The following is a 17674-nucleotide window of genomic DNA, read 5'->3' as shown; positions in this document are numbered from 1 at the left end:
TGTGAGGCCCACTGAATGTCCAATATACATTAGAAGCACCACAGTCAAATAGAGTGGGAAGCAGAAGATGTTTGGGTGGATTTAAACTCTCCTTGCAGGAGGTCAAAGCTGAAAGACTTTTGAGGTGATGGCAGGGGTATTTGATTATCACTCGCCTCTATTCCCTGCACTTGAGGTGAGCTCCTTTGTTTACTAAATTCTGTGAAGAACAAACTGTCCAGGAACTCAAGAGGTGACCTTCCTGATCACAATATATACATAAGCCCATCTTTCGCAATCTTGCCCTCTCTTCCTCAGTTAAGAGACGCTTAGTAAAACCCACGTGTGTGGGTTCCTCGTCATGCTCAATAGGCTTGGGAACAGCCTTGAATGGTGACATATAGATGGATTTAGACTACAACTGTTTCTTACGTTCCTGCTCATCTTTCCTGATGATGTCTATCAATCTGTAGGGCTAATTGGATGAGATCTTGACGGGCAGATGATCTGGCAAACCTTGCAAGTTCATCTTTTATCTAAGTTTTTAAACCTTTTCGAAAAAGGTTGAAGATAGTTGAATCGTCCAATCTATTTCTGTGGTCAAGTCCTTGGATTTTAAGGTATAAGAATGGAGATCCATAGAACCTTAACAAACCTCCAGGATCTCTTCTTGGGCAGAGAATTTGTTGTCTTGGCGGTCAAACACCATTTTAAATACACCAAGGAAAACTGATAAGTTGTCCTGGAGAGGACTGGCATCGGAAATCAGGGTATCGCCTACGCCATGGCATTCCATTCCATTTAGTAATGTAATGGCAGTAATTCAGGAGTACATTATGCATAATATCTACGGTGTAGAAGCTACACCTAATCCTTGGTTCTAATCTTTTCTTGCATGTGGTGTATGCCAGAAGTTGGAATGTAGGAAGCCGCCTCATACTTCTGTGTGTGGCAAGGAAGCCCGGCACCCGCAGGAGACAGAAAAGTGGTGTGGGGTGAGGATGCTGCTGCATCCTCACCAAAAAGAAGGTGCTCAGCGGCGCAGAGCTCTCAAAGGAAAGTGGGGTGGCACTGCCTCCGCGTGGTAAGCAGGTAAGTAGTACTTCCTAAGAGTCACATAGTGAGTGTATGGACATTAGGACATCCGACATAATGTTCTATCACAAGGCAATGAAGAAGGAGAGTAGGGGATGTGAAGTGAAAACTCAAAGGGGACCACCTGGGCAGAGATTAAATCAATGATAAATATGGGAAATATCCAAACAATGGTTTTGGGTCGTAAGAAGCAAAAGCACCAATTGTTTTTAAACAAATTAAGGATAGAGAAAGTGTCCTCCTATAATTATCTCAGAATGCTATTTGCCTGGAATTTGATTAGAAGATGCAGTAAAATCCATGGCTTTACCAAGCATAGCAGGTGTTAGATGCATTAAAAGTAACTGAACAAACAAAATATTTATACAGGACTGAATTATTATATATGAATGGGTTTCACAAATGGAATAAATGAAAGGGCTTGTGTATAAAACACTTTTAAATATTTCAAAATGTTCCATGATTCAATCAATAAGGATGTAAACAGGATTAGTCTCTTGCTATTTTATACTGATGAAGTTGATGCTGAAATTTAGAAATAGATGACTGTCACCCAGTGGAGATCAGATTGCTTTCTACTGTAAAAAATAAAAATTGTATTGTGAACGGAGGTGGACTGTGAGTCTAATGGAGCAGATGAAAACGATAGTTTATCTGCTTTCTTTTGACTCACCCTCCTCGGATGCTCCTGTGAGAATCTTTCGATCTGGCCCCGGTGTTGTAGAACATTCTCTGGGTCCCAGGAGTGGCGGGCGTGGAGGGTATCTGACCCCATTCAGAGAGCCCGGATCAAGAATATGGCGAGTAATTGTAAAAGTGGGAGTGGTGAAGGATCGAGAGGTGAGCCCGACGCTGCCCTCCTCCATCTTGGAGACTGGCGCATCTCGACTAAAGGAGCCAACAGTGTTCCTCATGGTGACCCTGCGGCTCATCTTCGGTCAGGCTAGTTTATCAGGGCTGTCTCTCCTGCCTCTGATACTATCGTCTGCCTGCCTGCCCCACCTATTCGTGCTGCCCAAGTCTCTCTGCATGAACGCCGTCAAGGGCGCACCACAGACTGGCCGGCTCCCACTACTCCTGTCTCTCTCCCACAGCACCGAACCAATGACTACTGTGTGAGAAATTGGCCTGGCATTTGCTGTCCACTATTCTAGTGGGCACTTTGAACCAGTCCAAATGACCCTTATTGATGGTAGGTTAAAGACAACCTATATAGAAAGCTATCCTAGTGGTAGCTGTGGAGAGCAGCCTTCAGGCTACGTCTTGAAGGATTGTAAAGCAGCTTGTTTTACCAGTCCATAATCTCATGAATGATCACATGAAAGGAGAACCACACCAGGTATATATATATAAAATATATGTATTTATTTTAAACACTTCCCTCTAGTCTCTTTATGAGGCTAGAGGCAAAAGTACATACAGTAAACTTATTTAGCACACAGTAAATTAGCACAATATACGTTGAGCCCTAGGGGAATACCAAACCATATATTAAGTAAGTGGTATAAGAACCACGACTGACATAGATACAAGGCCTAGAGCCTTTAGAACCGCTGGGGCAACCAGGAACCACCCAAGGTAGTGACACAGAGGACCCACGGGGGACGCGTGCAGTGTCTAAACACAGCCACGAATCACCATTAACTTCTACGGGGAAAGTCGTGGTTGGAATTTTAAAGATAAAGGATACTTAGAAGAGGACTTGGAGCAAACCCCTTTATAACTAGGAGGTTCTGGAGTCAACACCCCCTGGAGCACCGGAGTACACAAGTTACCTCACCCAAGGAAGCCGGGTGCATAGGTGTCTTTTCGTGTCGGGTTTCGTCGTGGATTTCAATGGAGAGCTGCTGAAAAGTGCTGCTGGGGTCCACGTGGAAAGTGTCCAGGTGGATCCAAGGGTGGATCAGAGATGTGAAGAACCTGAAAGCAGAGGGGACAGATTCTGGGTCACTTGTGATTGACCAAGAAGGCGATGAGAAGATGCCCACTGATGTCGGGTGATTTCAGGTGAAGGTGAAGCTTGACTCTACAGTCACGAGGAACAGGAGGCGCCGACGATGACCAGGTGCTGGGTTCGAGCTGTCCCACAAAGAATTTGGAGTGCTGCGGTGTCGGTTTACGGATTGGACCAAACAAGCCTTGGCAACAGCAACCCATGCAGAAAGCAAAGATTGACTTTGGTGCAGACCAGGAAGGTCTGAGGGACTCACCTCTTGGTAGAGTCTCAGGGCACGTCTGGAGCAACCAGGGAAGCCCAAAGGAAAGAAGAGTTACCTTTGTGGGAACCCACCAGTCGACGGACCAGCGATCGCGAAGGGGCCTCGAGCAGAAATGTTAGAAGCGGGCTCACGGAACACTCATGGAGTGTAGGCCCACAATCTTCGGTGCAGATGGTGCTCGGGCATGGACTACAAGTAGCCCAATGCAAACCTTCGGGAAAGCTCGGAAAGTCAATGCACTTGCAAATGTGCATGGTATCCAGGAGTTCCGGTTCTACGTCACTCGTGAGGGCTGCGGATCTTAGCTTTGCTGAGATCTTGTGTCGGCCTTTGAAAAGTCTGGAAGTCTGTGTCCTGAATCGCAAATACTTTGGGGTCCGGCGGCAGCCCCCAAATGCAGACTGGCAAGATACTTCTTGGTCTATAATTCAACTAAAGACCCAATCCAATGGTGTAAAGATATATCAGTGACTCAGAAAGAGGGGCGGTCAAAACATCCTGCTCCCAGATACTCTCTTATACACTTTATAAGGAGGTGATGCACTGTACTCCGCCCACGTTAAAAAACACCTGTTCTCCCGGACAGCACCACAGAACAACACAAGTAGTGACCCAAAACAAAGGTTGGTCGCAAAAGTCCACACCTAATGTTGGACTACGCTCTTAATAGAGGAAAAATGTGCGAGAAGCAAGTGACGCCTCACGGAAACACCACCAACGGGGTAACTGGTATGCAATTTCTAGACAGGCCCCTGTCTCATCATCGGTAGTCACTTGCTTCTCAAAAGAAATAAGAAGAAAGAAAAGAGGTGTCCAAAACAAACAACATAAAATGTGACAAACAGTGGAGAGCAGAAAAATCTGCTGGTGACAAACACACACATATAACTGAGTGCCTAAAAACACACAGCACAACAGTCCCTTAACCAACTTTATTCATAGGGAGGTGATAGTGTGCTGTTTAAATTAAAAAGGCTGGTAGCTATTCATGCATACCATTACCTAATGCCAGTGCTGACATGTTTCACTGCTATAATGCGTTAAGCAGTTTCATCAGGGCTGCACTCAAATGCTGCCACTCCACTTTTGGACACTAGTTCTGTAATGCACTGCCAAGAGAGAACAGGTGGGAGAACATAGTTAAAACATGAGGACCCTTGGTTAGCAAAAAGCATGGGAACGAAATGTGGTGATGTGTGGGGAATATTACCAGGAGTCAGCCAAGTTAGTCATACCCGCCGCTCCAATTTCAACAAGGTAACAGGGTACTCCAATCGTAGGTATTTCCCTTTTCCTTAGTCTTAAGTTTTCTGTTTGAAAAAAGAGAGTATACAACAGCTTGTATCATGTAGCTTCGTAGAAACCACACAGACTACGGTATTGCCATGTAACACATCGCCTTTACTCCCTTAGTCACCTTTCTGGAGTAGGATCTACAAACCCACTACTCAATTCGTTTTTGCATAGGGATTGTACATGCCTAAGAACACTGCATCATCTGTAGGTAAATGCCACCTATATATTTAGAAAAAGAGCGCTGCATCTAGCTCTCACTCCCGATGTAAAAATCGGCGGACCACACCTCCTTTGTATGCTTTCTCGCAGCCCGCTAGTTGCCCCAGTAAGCCCAGTCATACTCGAGCCCCACACTCTCAAAAGCTTGTTTGGAGGCACGAGTGTTGTACAGTTAGTAACATCAGAAACCACACACACTCTCTCGTCATGCGGTACCGGAGTTACACCCAGGACTCCCCTTGGTACTTCCCTGGAAGCTGCCTCCCGGACCACCAACTCTCCTCACCGTGACAACAAAAGGAAGACGCCTTTCCTCCGCTGTGCCGATGCCGGTGCGGCTTGCCTTGAAATGCGGAAATGCGGCGGGGCCCCGCCCATAGGATTGCATCACGTGACCCCTGTGCCGGACGCGGCGGCCATCTTAGCCTAGTCAAAGGACGTGACTCGGTGCCTATATGGGGAACTGCAGGGAATGTGTAGTGAGACATCGGCTATGCCCCCCCTAAGTTGTGCACTTTAATCACAAGCCCACTAGTTTTTCTATACGAACCAGGAGTGTTTCAAGAATGTGTGGTGGAAAACTCACTACAGTCTATATAAGCTATACAACGGACAACACAGAGCTGCCAGGTTTACAAAGAGCCCCTTATGGTGTATTATTATAATGTTGAAAAAACACACGCATACCCACAGAGATAGTATCACCCACTCCATATGGATAGGATAGGGATGTGCACTCCATAAAGCTTATATGTATGCAACAGCTGCCCAACCTAACATCTGGATATTGCAGCAACTCAAACACCAGACACAGGACGCTGATTGGGACCCATACCAATGTCGACACCCTGCAGTGAGCTTCACCTAGTTCAGAAACTCGTAAGCACCCACTAGGGATATCAAAGTGTGTAGCCCTCCCCACCCAAGCCTTGGAGGGGCAGGATGCGCCTGCTACGTTAATCTCGGGCCCAGAAACAATGAGTGGATAAGTGTACCAGTCATAGTTTGACCTTGTTCCATTCTATAATCTCATTAAGCCCAATCCGATCAGTTTTCTCATTGTAAATCCAACGGGCTTCTTTAGACAACAGGATCCCATCGATGACTGAGGGGAACCGTTAACCTTTTCCAGCACTGTCCACTGGAAGGTGTGTTTCTCAGTATAACAGTGTTGGACTAGCTTAGTTGTCAGTTTGCCAGCTCTTATGGTGCTCAGATGTTCTTGCACTCGCACTTTGATTTTCCGAGATGTGAGTCCTATGTAGTGTAAACCACACTGGCAAGTTAACCTGTACACAACTTGTGTCGAATTACAGTTACTAAACTGGTTGAGGAACCATTCCTTTCCCGATGCGAGTGTCACACTTGTGCTCTTCTTAGTCAGTGGACACACAGAGCATGTCCCGCATGGGTAGTGGCCGTTGGGTACCGTGGAAGTGGTATTAGTTTGTGCAGTGGGGGCCCTTGAGTGTATCAGTTTGTCCTTCAAGTTGGTAGCCCTCTTGAAAGCAAATCTCGGGGGTGGCATGTGGAAGTCACTGTTGGACAAAATTGACCAGTGCTTTCGAATGGACTGTCGAATTTTGGTGGCCATAGGGTCATACGTCATGACGACAGGTACACATTCGTCTCTCTGTTTGACTACCTTCTCCAAGAGGGCGCTCCTCGGTGTGTTGAGCGCTCTCTTTTTGGCTTGTTTTACAATTTTGGTGGGGTAGTTCCTGTTGGTCAGCTTAGATGCCAAATCTTCGGATTGTGCTAGGAAAGTGTTGGTCGAGGAGCAGTTGCGTCTATATCTCAAAAATTGCCCCACAGGCAGATTATCCCTCAACGCCCTGGGATGGAAGGAATTATAAGAGAGTAAAGAATTCCTATCCGTAGGCTTCTGATGTACACAGGTATTGATTGTGCCGCTGCTGTATTCAATATCCAAATCAAGGTACACTGCCTTGTGCCTGTCATAAGTCCAGGTAAAATTAAGGTTCACATCTTGTACGTTCAACCAATTAAGGAATTCAAGGAGATGTTCCTCTGTACCTGACCAGATGCAAAGCACGTCATCTATATATCTCTTCCAGAGCCGGAGATGACTCTGGAAGGGGTTGTTATTATGATAGATGACGTGCTCCTCGAACTGCCCAACATAGATACAGGCTATACTGGGGGCCATAGTGGCCCCCATAGAAGTCCCAGATATCTGAAGATAGAGCTGGTCTTTATAGCCAAAGTAATTCCTTGTGAGGGCTAACTCAATGCATTGGAGTACAAATGTCTGAGTGGTGTCATAAACCATTCCTGGCTACCCAGGGCGCGGGCTGCTGCGACCAGCGCCGCGTCCTGGGATATGCAGGTGTACAAAGATTCGATGTCGATTGTGACAAAGAATTCGCGCGCTGGGTCATATTGGATGTCCTCAAGGGTATTCAAGATGTCGGTCGTATCCTTGACAAACGATCTTTGGTTGACCACAGATTCTCTTAGAAAGAAGTCCGCATATTGGGATAGCGGTTCTAATACTGATTGGATTGTGTCTCATGAAGATTTCGAGACTTTCCCCACATGAGCATCTACCAGACGAACCATAATATGCCCGGGGGTCTGTATCTTTCCTTCATCCTTAGAATATATATCCCCTCATCCTGGTAATATGTATTCTCTGCCCCTTGGCAAAAGAAAACAAGCAAACAATGAAACGCAGTATTATGAACAAAGTGGGCGTTTTTTCCAACGAAACGCCATGCACATTGTGTCCGTTAGGAGGAAAAACATAATTCGTATTGCCATAACAAACCATCATCCAGGTCCAACAATGACCGCGAGCAAGGAACCGACAATGGCCATATATGGCCATAAGGAAACCACAATCATGCAATTAACTAACTAAAACAGACAATGACCATATATGGCCATAAGGAAACCACAATCATGCAATTAACTAACTAAAACCGACAATGACCATATATGGCTATAAGGAAACCTTAGTCATGCAATTAACTAATTAACTCCAACCCGGGAAAAGGTATAAAACCCCGGTTTCAAAATTCCTTCTGGCATTATCACGTAGGGATCGATCTGGAGGTATTTCCTCGTAGAAATCGTGAGTAGAAAGGTCTGATGATTGTGAGCACTGCCACAACTACATGAATGTAAGTTAAACCAAGACCTGAATATGCCTTTCTTTCTCAAACAGGTGCTAGTTAGCACACCAGATCCTGACATTTTGGCTCATGGGGTTTATCTACAACTCCAAAACAGTATGTTGTAAATATGTAATGGCATGAAATTTACATTTTCCTCCTCACTTTACAGGGATATAACACAAACTTTTTCCTTTCCCTCTTTACCAACAATAGTGTTACGATCAGGAAATTATTTGAAAACATCTGATCAAAGATTTCCTCATTAAGTGTGTGTGCTCTATGTTGTGTGTCAGTGAGTCTAGTATGTTTTTTGTAAAATATTTTTATCCCACTATAAGCACTGGAATACAGCTTTAGTATGCCACCTGTAACCACTGGACATTTTACCTATGGATATGGAGAGAGAGACCACCAGAAAAAAATGTTTTTGTCTTCTTTCCTTTACAGGTTGATCAATAGACAGCGTCTTTTTTTGCTAGGTACATTACTTTTACCCGCACTGTAATTTTTCCTCACTTTTATTAGAAAATTCTGGTATTAGTTAGAGAAACGTGAGTAAGGTGGGGATTTGTGCACCCAGTCCTGAAGAAGGTGCTTCTGGCACCGAAACATGTCGACGCACACAAAAAGGAGGTAACGCACATTGTCAGCGTAGTGACCTCCCACCCTCATTTTTAACGGCACCAGCAAGGGGGCTTATTAAATAATTTTAGTCACCCCACGAGCCAGGTTCTTTTTAACTATCACTATTTCCCAAACCCCACAATACACTCACATTTATTCAAAATACCCCCTCACCAACACCACACATAGTCTAACAAGTGCTCCCACGTCTCCGTAGGTCGCAGCACGCCGTACCCCGTAGAGGGGTACGATGACCCCGATGAAGCATGACACCAAGGGGCCTGTTGGTGTGTGAGGGGACCTAAAAACATAAAGGTGTTCCCCACTGTGGAGGAGACACCCTTAATCTCAAGGAGTGGATTCTGTTTATTTAAAGATAAATTTTGGCAGCTAGTTAACTCACCAAGATATCTTACTGTGATTGGAACTTGTGCCCTGAAGATACAAATTTTCTTATGCAAAAATCCTCAGGGCACAACATATATTAATATAACAGGCAACGACCCAAACTGCCCCCAGTACCAGAGCCCAAGGCCCCGCCAGATGGCTGCTGCTGCCCTAGGAGAGGAACAGATCACAGAGGAACAAGAGGAATATGAACAAGAGCATCAAGAATGGGAGCCAGCCGCCATGGCTCTAGCCTGCTTAGGGGGGAAAGACATGGTCCCGCGGGTCCCCCTACCCGCTAACACCCAGAAGTACAGCCAATGGGTGAGCATCAATGGACGCCATGCCGAAGCCCTTCGTGACACCGGGGCCAGTGTAACAGCCGTCCGCTGTCACCTGGTGACCCCAGAACAGTATCTACCGAACATTCTCTGCCCGGTACGTTCAGCCGATAACTCAGAAAGTCTGTGTCGGATGGCCTGCGTCCCTTTCGAATGGGGAGGGGTCTCCGGCATGTTGAAGGTAACGGTCCGAGACGATGCCCCCGTAGACTGCCTCCTGGGGAATGACCTTGAAAGCTCTCCGTGGGCAGCCGTAGAACGAAGAGAACACCTGGGGATGTTAGGCGTCCCAGACTGGGCGTGCGTCACCACCCGGTCCATGGCCGCCCGTGCCAACCACCGCCCAGAAGAACCCTAATGGCCGGCGCCACCGCCTCCGGTCGCCCCAGCCGAAACCACCGACCATGACGTCCCCCCCGAACCAGCTCAACCTTCCGACCTCGCTAACCTCGACCAGTGGCCTCAAGAGGGGGGGGCCCACGCAAGAGCAATTTCGCCAGGAACAGAAGACCTGTCCCTCCCTCGAGGGACTCCGCCAGCAAGCGCTCGCCCAAAGCGCAGGGGATACCTCCGGAACTCACTGGGTCTACTGGGACAATGATCTGCTGTACAGTGAGCAAAGAATCGCAGAGCTGGGAGCCAGCCGAGTACTAGTGGTGCCGCTCCGTTTTAGAGACTTTCTGCTAAACCTGGCCCACGATGTCCCCCTAGCAGGACACCTGGGACAAGATAAAACCTACAGTCGCCTAGTGACCCACTTCTTCTGGCCCAAAATGAGAAATGATGTACACCAGCATTGCCGATCTTGCCCCACGTGCCAAGCCAGTGGAAAGAGCGGCCGCAAACTAAAGGCCCCCCTGCAACCTTTTCCCGTGGTCACCACCCCGTTCGAGAGGGTCGGGATAGACATCGTGGGACCCCTGGACCCGCGTACAAAACAAGGCCATCGATTCATCTTGGTGCTAGTGGACCACGCCACCCGCTACCCTGAGGCTGTTCCCCTGCGGACCGTGACAGCCCCGGTAGTCGGCCGGGCTCTGATGGGGATCTTCTCCCGGGTGGGCTTCCCCCGAGAAGTCGTCAGCGACAGAGGCACGAACTTTATTTCTAAATATATGAAATCCCTCTGGCAACAGTGCGGGGTTACCTACCGATTCACGACCCCCTATCACCCTCAAGGGAACGGACTCGTTGAGCGGTTCAACCGCACGCTAAAAGGGATGATCGGGGGGTTGGAAGAACCCCTCCGTCGCCAGTGGGATGTGCTGCTGCCGTGCCTCCTCTTCGCCTATCGGGAGGTCCCTCAGAAATCCCTGGGCTTCAGCCCGTTTGAACTGCTATATGGACACCCAGTGCGGGGACCACTCAGCCTAGTCAAAGAAGGCTGGGAGATGCCCCCGCTAAAGAACCCTCCAGATGTCTTCCGGTACCTCCTAACCCTCCGCAACCAGACCCGGCGGTTCAGGGAGCTGGCGAAAGCTAACCTAGAGGCCAGCCAAGAGGACATGAAAAAGTGGTATGACCGGAATGCCTCTTCCATTGAATTTGAACCTGGCCAACAGGTATGGGTGATGTCCCCCACCGAGCCATGCGCCCTGCAAGACAAATGGACGGGGCCCTTCAAAGTAGTCGAGCGCAAGGGCCCTGCCACCTATCTCATCGACATGGAATCGCCCCGGAACCCCCTCCGGGTCCTCCACGCTAACAGACTGAAGCCCCACTTTGTGCGTACAGAACTCAGCCTCCTGATGGCCACAGACAATGGGGCTGAAGAAGACTCCGAGCCCCTCCCTGACCTCCTACGGACTCGGGAGCAAGACGGCTCCGTGGATGGGGTCCAACTCTCGGAGGCCCTCACCAGAGAGCAACACCAGGAGTGTCGAGTCCTCCTGTCACAGTTCGCCAGCCTGTTCTCCCTCACCCCAGGTGTCACTTCCTGGTGTGTGCACGATGTGGACACGGGGGACAGCCCCCCTATCCGCCACCGGGCCTACCGCGTGCCAGATCGGGTACGGGCCTGCATCCAGGAAGAAGTAGCCAAGATGCTCGCGCTCGGGGTCATCGAGCCCTCAGGCAGCCCCTGGGCCAGCCCTGTAGTACTGGTCCCCAAAGCAGCTGCCCCCGGCACCACACCAGAACTCCGGTTCTGCGTTGACTACCGGGGCTTGAATGCGGTCACCAGAACAGACGCACATCCCATCCCCCGGGCAGATGAACTAATCGACCGCATGGGAGCTGCCCGCTACCTCAGTATCTTCGACCTGACGGCGGGCTACTGGCAAATCGGCCTAACACCCCGGGCGCAAGAACGCTCTGCCTTTTCCACCCCCGATGGCCATTACCATTTCACAGTCATGCCCTTCGGCATGAAGAATGCCCCAGCAACATTCCAACGGCTCGTCAATCAGGTCCTGGCGGGGCTCGAAGAATTCAGCGCCGCCTACCTAGACGACATCGCTGTATACAGCCACCATTGGTCCGAACACCTCCACCACCTCCGAGCAGTGCTGCAAGCCCTTCAGCGAGCTGGCCTCACGATCAAGGCCAGCAAGTGTCAAATTGGGCAAGGGTCTGTAACCTACCTCGGGCACCAGGTGGGAAGCGGCCTGGTGGCCCCTCTGCAGCTAAAAATTGCCGCCATCCAATCCTGGCAGCCCCCCATCACCCAGACCGAAGTACGAGCCTTCCTGGGCCTCACGGGCTATTACCGAAGGTTCGTGAAAGACTATGGTACGATGGTGGGGCCCCTCACAGAACTCACGTCAAAGAATCAGCCCAAGAAAGTCAACTGGACCCCCGAGTGTCAAGCTGCATTTGAACAATTGAAAGCCGCCATGTGTTCCGCCCCTGTGCTCCAGGCCCCCGACTACAGCTGGGAGTTCGTCGTCCAGACGGATGCCTCCGACCATGGCATTGGGGCAGTCCTGTCTCAAGTGAACGCCGAAGGCCTTGATCAACCGGTGGCCTTCATCAGCCGGCGACTCCTACCACGGGAACAACGCTGGAGCACTGTTAGACGGACCGGGAGGGTCGGCCGAGATTACGGGGAGAGGTCTCCAGGGAGAGCCGTCTCCAACGACTGTACAGACAAGTAACTTCCCCCCCACAGACGGACACCACACAAGATTGAAGGTTAACGAGACTTTATATGCAATTCTTAGGTTACGTTGGTATGATACAAGGAGGTCTGGACTCAGGGGTCCCCTCGGTTCTGATCTCTGGCTGAGGAAAGGGGTAGCGGGACAGTCTTAGTTACCAATGAGTACAAAATAGCTCTCAATCCTCGAGCTCGGCGTTCTAGATGATCGGGCCGTGGAGGAGCCAAGCAGGTCCCGAGATGGATGAAGGAAGGACGACGGTCCGCGGCGGAGCCTGCAGGTCCCGGTGAAAGATGACGGTTACAACGGTCCGCGGCCACGCCAGCAGATCCCGACGACGATGAAGGATGAAGGTTACGACGGCTGTGGCAGCGCCAACAGGCAGGACGATGGTGCACAGGACAGAGCTACGGCAGCGCCAGTAGTCCGTCCAGGATGAGTTCCTCTTTACGTCTCTCGACTCCAAGATACAACTGCCTTCCTGCTCTGGAGCTGCCCCAGTTATAGGGCTGGCGTGCTTTGATGTCCGGACCCTCGCACTTGGAGGTCGGGAGGTCCGGGATGAGGGAGTCCAGACACCCAGCAGGGGGGTGGAGCCAGTGCCCGGGGAGGCGATGGGCGAGCGGCACTGGGCGGGGGAGAGCCATCGGCACCTCTTTCTCCCATTGACTTGCCAAGTAGCCCGCTCACCTCCTGGGTGGAGGGTGGTGCCGGAATGTCTGAGGCCGGGCTAGGCCCAGGGTTGAGGTCGATCGGGGGCCAGGCGGCCTCGTGGTGAAGTGTCCAAGATGGCGGCTCGGGCTGGGCGCGTGGGCCGGCAGTGGATCGGACCCACGAGGTTAACATGTTCGAGGACAGGGGTCCCTGAGGGGACGGAGGACGTGCAATGGTGGTGTGTGGTACTTGCGTGATTGGGCTCGGGCCTGGTTGAGCCGGGGGAGAGCGGCCCTTTATGTGGCCTGTCCAACATGCGTCCCCCCCAGCTGAAGGCGGGGAGAGTTACCCATCCTCTTGGGGACTCTCCTCGTCGAGGCGGAAAAACCGGGACAGGCCATCCGCGTTGGCGTGGTCTGACCCAGGCCGGTGTTCGACTGTGAAGTCCATACCTTGCAAGGAGATGGACCAGCGTAGCAATTTTGGGTTTTCCCCCCGCATATGCATCAACCACTGCAGGGGTCGGTGGTCAGTCTGTACCCGAAAGTGGGTGCCAAAAAGGTAGGGCCGGAGCTTCTTGAGGGCCCATACCACAGCGAAGGCTTCCCTCTCTATGGTGCTCCAGCGTTGCTCCCGTGGTAGGAGTCTCCGGCTGATGAAGGCCACCGGTTGATCAAGGCCTTCGGTGTTCACTTGAGACAGGACCGCCCCAATGCCCTGGTCGGAGGCGTCCGTCTGGACGACGAACTCCCGGCTGTAGTCTGGGGCCTGGAGCACAGGAGCGGAACACATGGCGGCCTTCAACTGTTCGAATGCCGCTTGACACTCTGGGGTCCAGTTCACCTTCTTGGGCCGATTCTTTGACGTGAGTTCGGTGAGAGGCCCCACTATGGTACCATAGTCTTTCACGAACCTTCGGTAGTAGCCCGTGAGGCCCAGGAAGGCTCGTACCTCGGTTTGGGTGATAGGGGGCTGCCAGTTCTGGATGGCGGCAATTTTCAGCTGTAGAGGGGCCACTAGGCCGCTTCCCACCTGGTGTCCGAGGTAGGTCACAGACCCTTGTCCAATTTGACACTTGCTGGCCTTGATTGTGAGGCCAGCTCGCTGAAGGGCTTGCAGCACTGCTCGGAGGTGGTGGAGGTGCTCGGTCCAATGGTGGCTGTACACAGCGATGTCGTCTAGGTAGGCGGCGCTGAACTCTTCGAGCCCCGCCAGGACCTGATTGACGAGCCGTTGGAAAGTCGCTGGGGCATTTTTCATGCCGAAGGGCATGACCGTAAAATGATAGTGGCCATCGGGGGTAGAGAAGGCAGAACGTTCTTGTGCTCGGGGTGTGAGGCCGATCTGCCAATAACCTGCTGTCAGGTCGAAGATGCTGAGGTAGCGGGCAGCTCCCATTCGGTCGACCAGTTCATCTGCCCGGGGGATGGGATGTGCGTCCGTTCTGGTGACTTCATTCAGGCCCCGGTAGTCGACGCAGAACCGGAGTTCTGGTGTGGTTCCGGGGGCGGCTGCCTTGGGGACCAGTACGACCGGGCTGGCCCATGGACTGTCTGAGGGCTCGATGACCCCGAGCGTGAGCATCTTAGCTACTTCCGCCTGGATGCAGGCCCGTACCCGATCAGGTACGCGGTAGGCCCGGTGGCGGATAGGAGGGCTGTCTCCGGTGTCCACATCGTGCACACACCAGGAAGTGACACCTGGGGTGAGGGAGAACAGACTGGCGAACCGTGACAGGAGGGCTTGGCACTCTTGGCGTTGTTCTCTGGTGAGGGTCTCCGAGAGTCGGACCCCATCCACGGAGCCGTCTTGCTCCTGGGTCCGCAAGAGGTCAGGGAGAGGCTCGGAGTCGTCTTCAACCCCATTGTCTGTGGCCATCAGTAGGCTGAGTTCTGTTCGTGCAAAGTGGGGTTTCAGTCTGTTGGTGTGGAGGACTCGGAGTGGATTCCGGGAGGACTCCATATCGATCAGATAGGTGGCAGGACCCTTGCGCTCGATTACCTTGAAGGGTCCCGTCCATTTGTCTTGGAGAGCGCATGGCTCCGTGGGGGACATTACCCATACCTGTTGCCCCGGCTCGAATTCAATGGATGAGGCGTTCTGGTCATACCATTTCTTCATGTCCTCTTGACTGGCCTCTAGGTTGGCTTTTGCTAGGTCTCTGAACCGCCGGGACTGGTTGCGGAGGGTGAGGAGGTACCGGAAGACATCTGGAGGGCTCTTGGCCGGAGGCATCTCCCAGCCTTCTTTGATCAGGCTGAGCGGCCCCCGCACTGGGTGCCCATATAGCAGTTCGAATGGGCTGAAGCCTAGGGACTTCTGTGGGACCTCCCGGTAGGCGAAGAGGAGGCACGGCAGCAGCACATCCCACTGGCGACGGAGGGGCTCTTCCAATCCCCCGATCATCCCTTTTAGCGTGCGATTGAACCGCTCAACAAGTCCGTTTCCTTGGGGGTGATAGGGGGTCGTGAAGCGGTAGGTGACCCCACACTGTTGCCAGAGGGACTTCATGTATTTAGAGATAAAGTTCGTGCCTCTGTCGCTGACGACTTCTCGGGGGAACCCCACACGGGAGAAGATCCCCATCAGGGCCCGGCCGACCACTGGGGCTGTCACGGTCCGGAGAGGAATAGCCTCAGGGTAGCGGGTGGCGTGGTCCACTAGTACCAGAATGAAGCGATGGCCTTGTCTTGTACGCGGGTCCAGGGGTCCCACAATGTCTATTCCGACCCTCTCAAATGGGGTCGTGACTACTGGAAAGGGTTGCAGGGGGGCCTTTAGTTTGCGGCCGCTCTTTCCACTGGCTTGGCACGTGGGGCAAGATCGGCAATGCTGGTGCACATCGTTTCTCATTTTGGGCCAGAAGAAGTGGGTCACTAGGCGACTGTAGGTTTTATCCTGTCCCAGGTGCCCTGCCAGGGGGACATCGTGGGCCAGGTTTAGCAGGAAGTCTCTAAAGCGGAGGGGCACTACTAGTACTCGGTTGGCCCCCAGCTCGGCGATTCGTTGCTCGCTGTACAACAGATCATTGTCCCAGTAGACCCAATGAGTTCCGGAGGTATCCCCTGCGCTTTGGGCGAGCGCTTGTTGGCGGAGTCCCTCGAGGGAGGGACAGGTCTTCTGTTCCTGGCGAAATTGTTCTTGTGTGGGTCCCCCCTCTTGAGCCCACTGGTCAAGGTTAGCGAGGTCGGAAGGTTGAGCAAGTTCGAGGGGGATGTCATGGTCGGGGGTCTCGGCTGGGGCGACCGGAGGCGGTGGCGCCGGCCATTCTGGTTCTTCCGGGTGATGGTTGGCACGGGCGGCCATGGACCGGGTGGTGACGCACGCCCAGTCCGGGACGCCCAACATCCCCAAGTGTTCTTTTCGCTCCACGGCTGCCCACGGGGAGCTCTCCAGGTCATTTCCGAGGAGGCAGTCCACGGGGGCGTCGTCTCGGACCGTTACCTTCAACATGCCGGAGACCCCTCCCCACTCAAAGGGGACGCAGGCCATCCGACACAGACTTTCCGAGTTGTCGGCTGATCGCACAGGGCAGAGAATGTTCGGTAGATATTGTTCTGGGGTCACCAGATGACAGCGGACGGCTGTCACACTGGCCCCGGTGTCCCGAAGGGCTTCGGCCCGTTGTCCATTGATGCTCACCCATTGGCTGTACTTCTGGGTGTTAGCGGGTAGGGGGACCCGCGGGACCATGTCTCTCCCCCCTAAGCACGCGAGAGTCATGGCGGCTGGCTCCCACTCTTGATACTCTTGCTCGTCTGTTTCTTGTTCCTCGGAGATCTGTTCTTCCCCTAGTGCCGCGGCGGCCACATGGCGGGGTTTTGGACTCTGATACTGCGGGCAGCTTGGGTCGTTTGCATAGTGGCCGACTCGTTGGCATCGGTGACATGTAACATTGGCTCTGTACCCCGGTCGCGCCGGGGTGTTGCCCCGGTTGGCCGGGGGGGTGGTGCTGGTAGCGGGGGCGGCCGGAGTGTTGTCTCTTCCTCGTCCTTGGCCCCCTCCTCCTCCTCTGGGTCGGTGGTGACCATTGTTGTTCCTGTTCTGCTCGTAGGACCCATTCCGGCCCACTCTGGTGATCTCCCACCGGTCAGCTTCGGCTGCGAGCTGCCGGGGATCGGTTAACTTGCTGTCGAGGAGGTGTTGGCGTAGTTCAATGAAGCAATTGTTGGACAGATGCTCCCATACCATCAGATTGAACAGCTGCTCGTAGGTCGTGACGTTGTTCCCTCTGATCCAGCCTTCGAAAGCTCGGCTAAAGTACGTTACATAGTCCACCCAAGTTGTACCCGGGATGCGTGTGCAGTCTCGGAACCTCTGACGGTACATCTCGGGCGTGAGGCCATAGCGGGTGAGGAGGGCCGCTTTCATATGGTCGTAGGAGGTCATCTGGTGGTCTGGGAGCTGTAACAGGGTATCGCGGCCCTCATTGAGGAATCTGCCCCATAGGCCGGCTCCCCAATCGTTTCTATCGATCCGGTGCGCAGTCATAGCGATTTCATATGCTTTAAACCATTGCTGGATGTCGTCTTCTCGAAAATATTCTCGGACAACATCCTTGGGGATGTGTACTTTTTTCTCCGTGGTCCCTGGGGTGTGTGGTCTCTCGGGCACCCCTAACT

Source organism: Lissotriton vulgaris, chromosome 12, assembly GCF_964263255.1.
Source record: "Lissotriton vulgaris chromosome 12, aLisVul1.2, whole genome shotgun sequence".
Taxonomy (NCBI): Eukaryota; Metazoa; Chordata; class Amphibia; order Caudata; family Salamandridae; genus Lissotriton; species Lissotriton vulgaris.
This window is presented reverse-complemented; position numbering follows the sequence as displayed.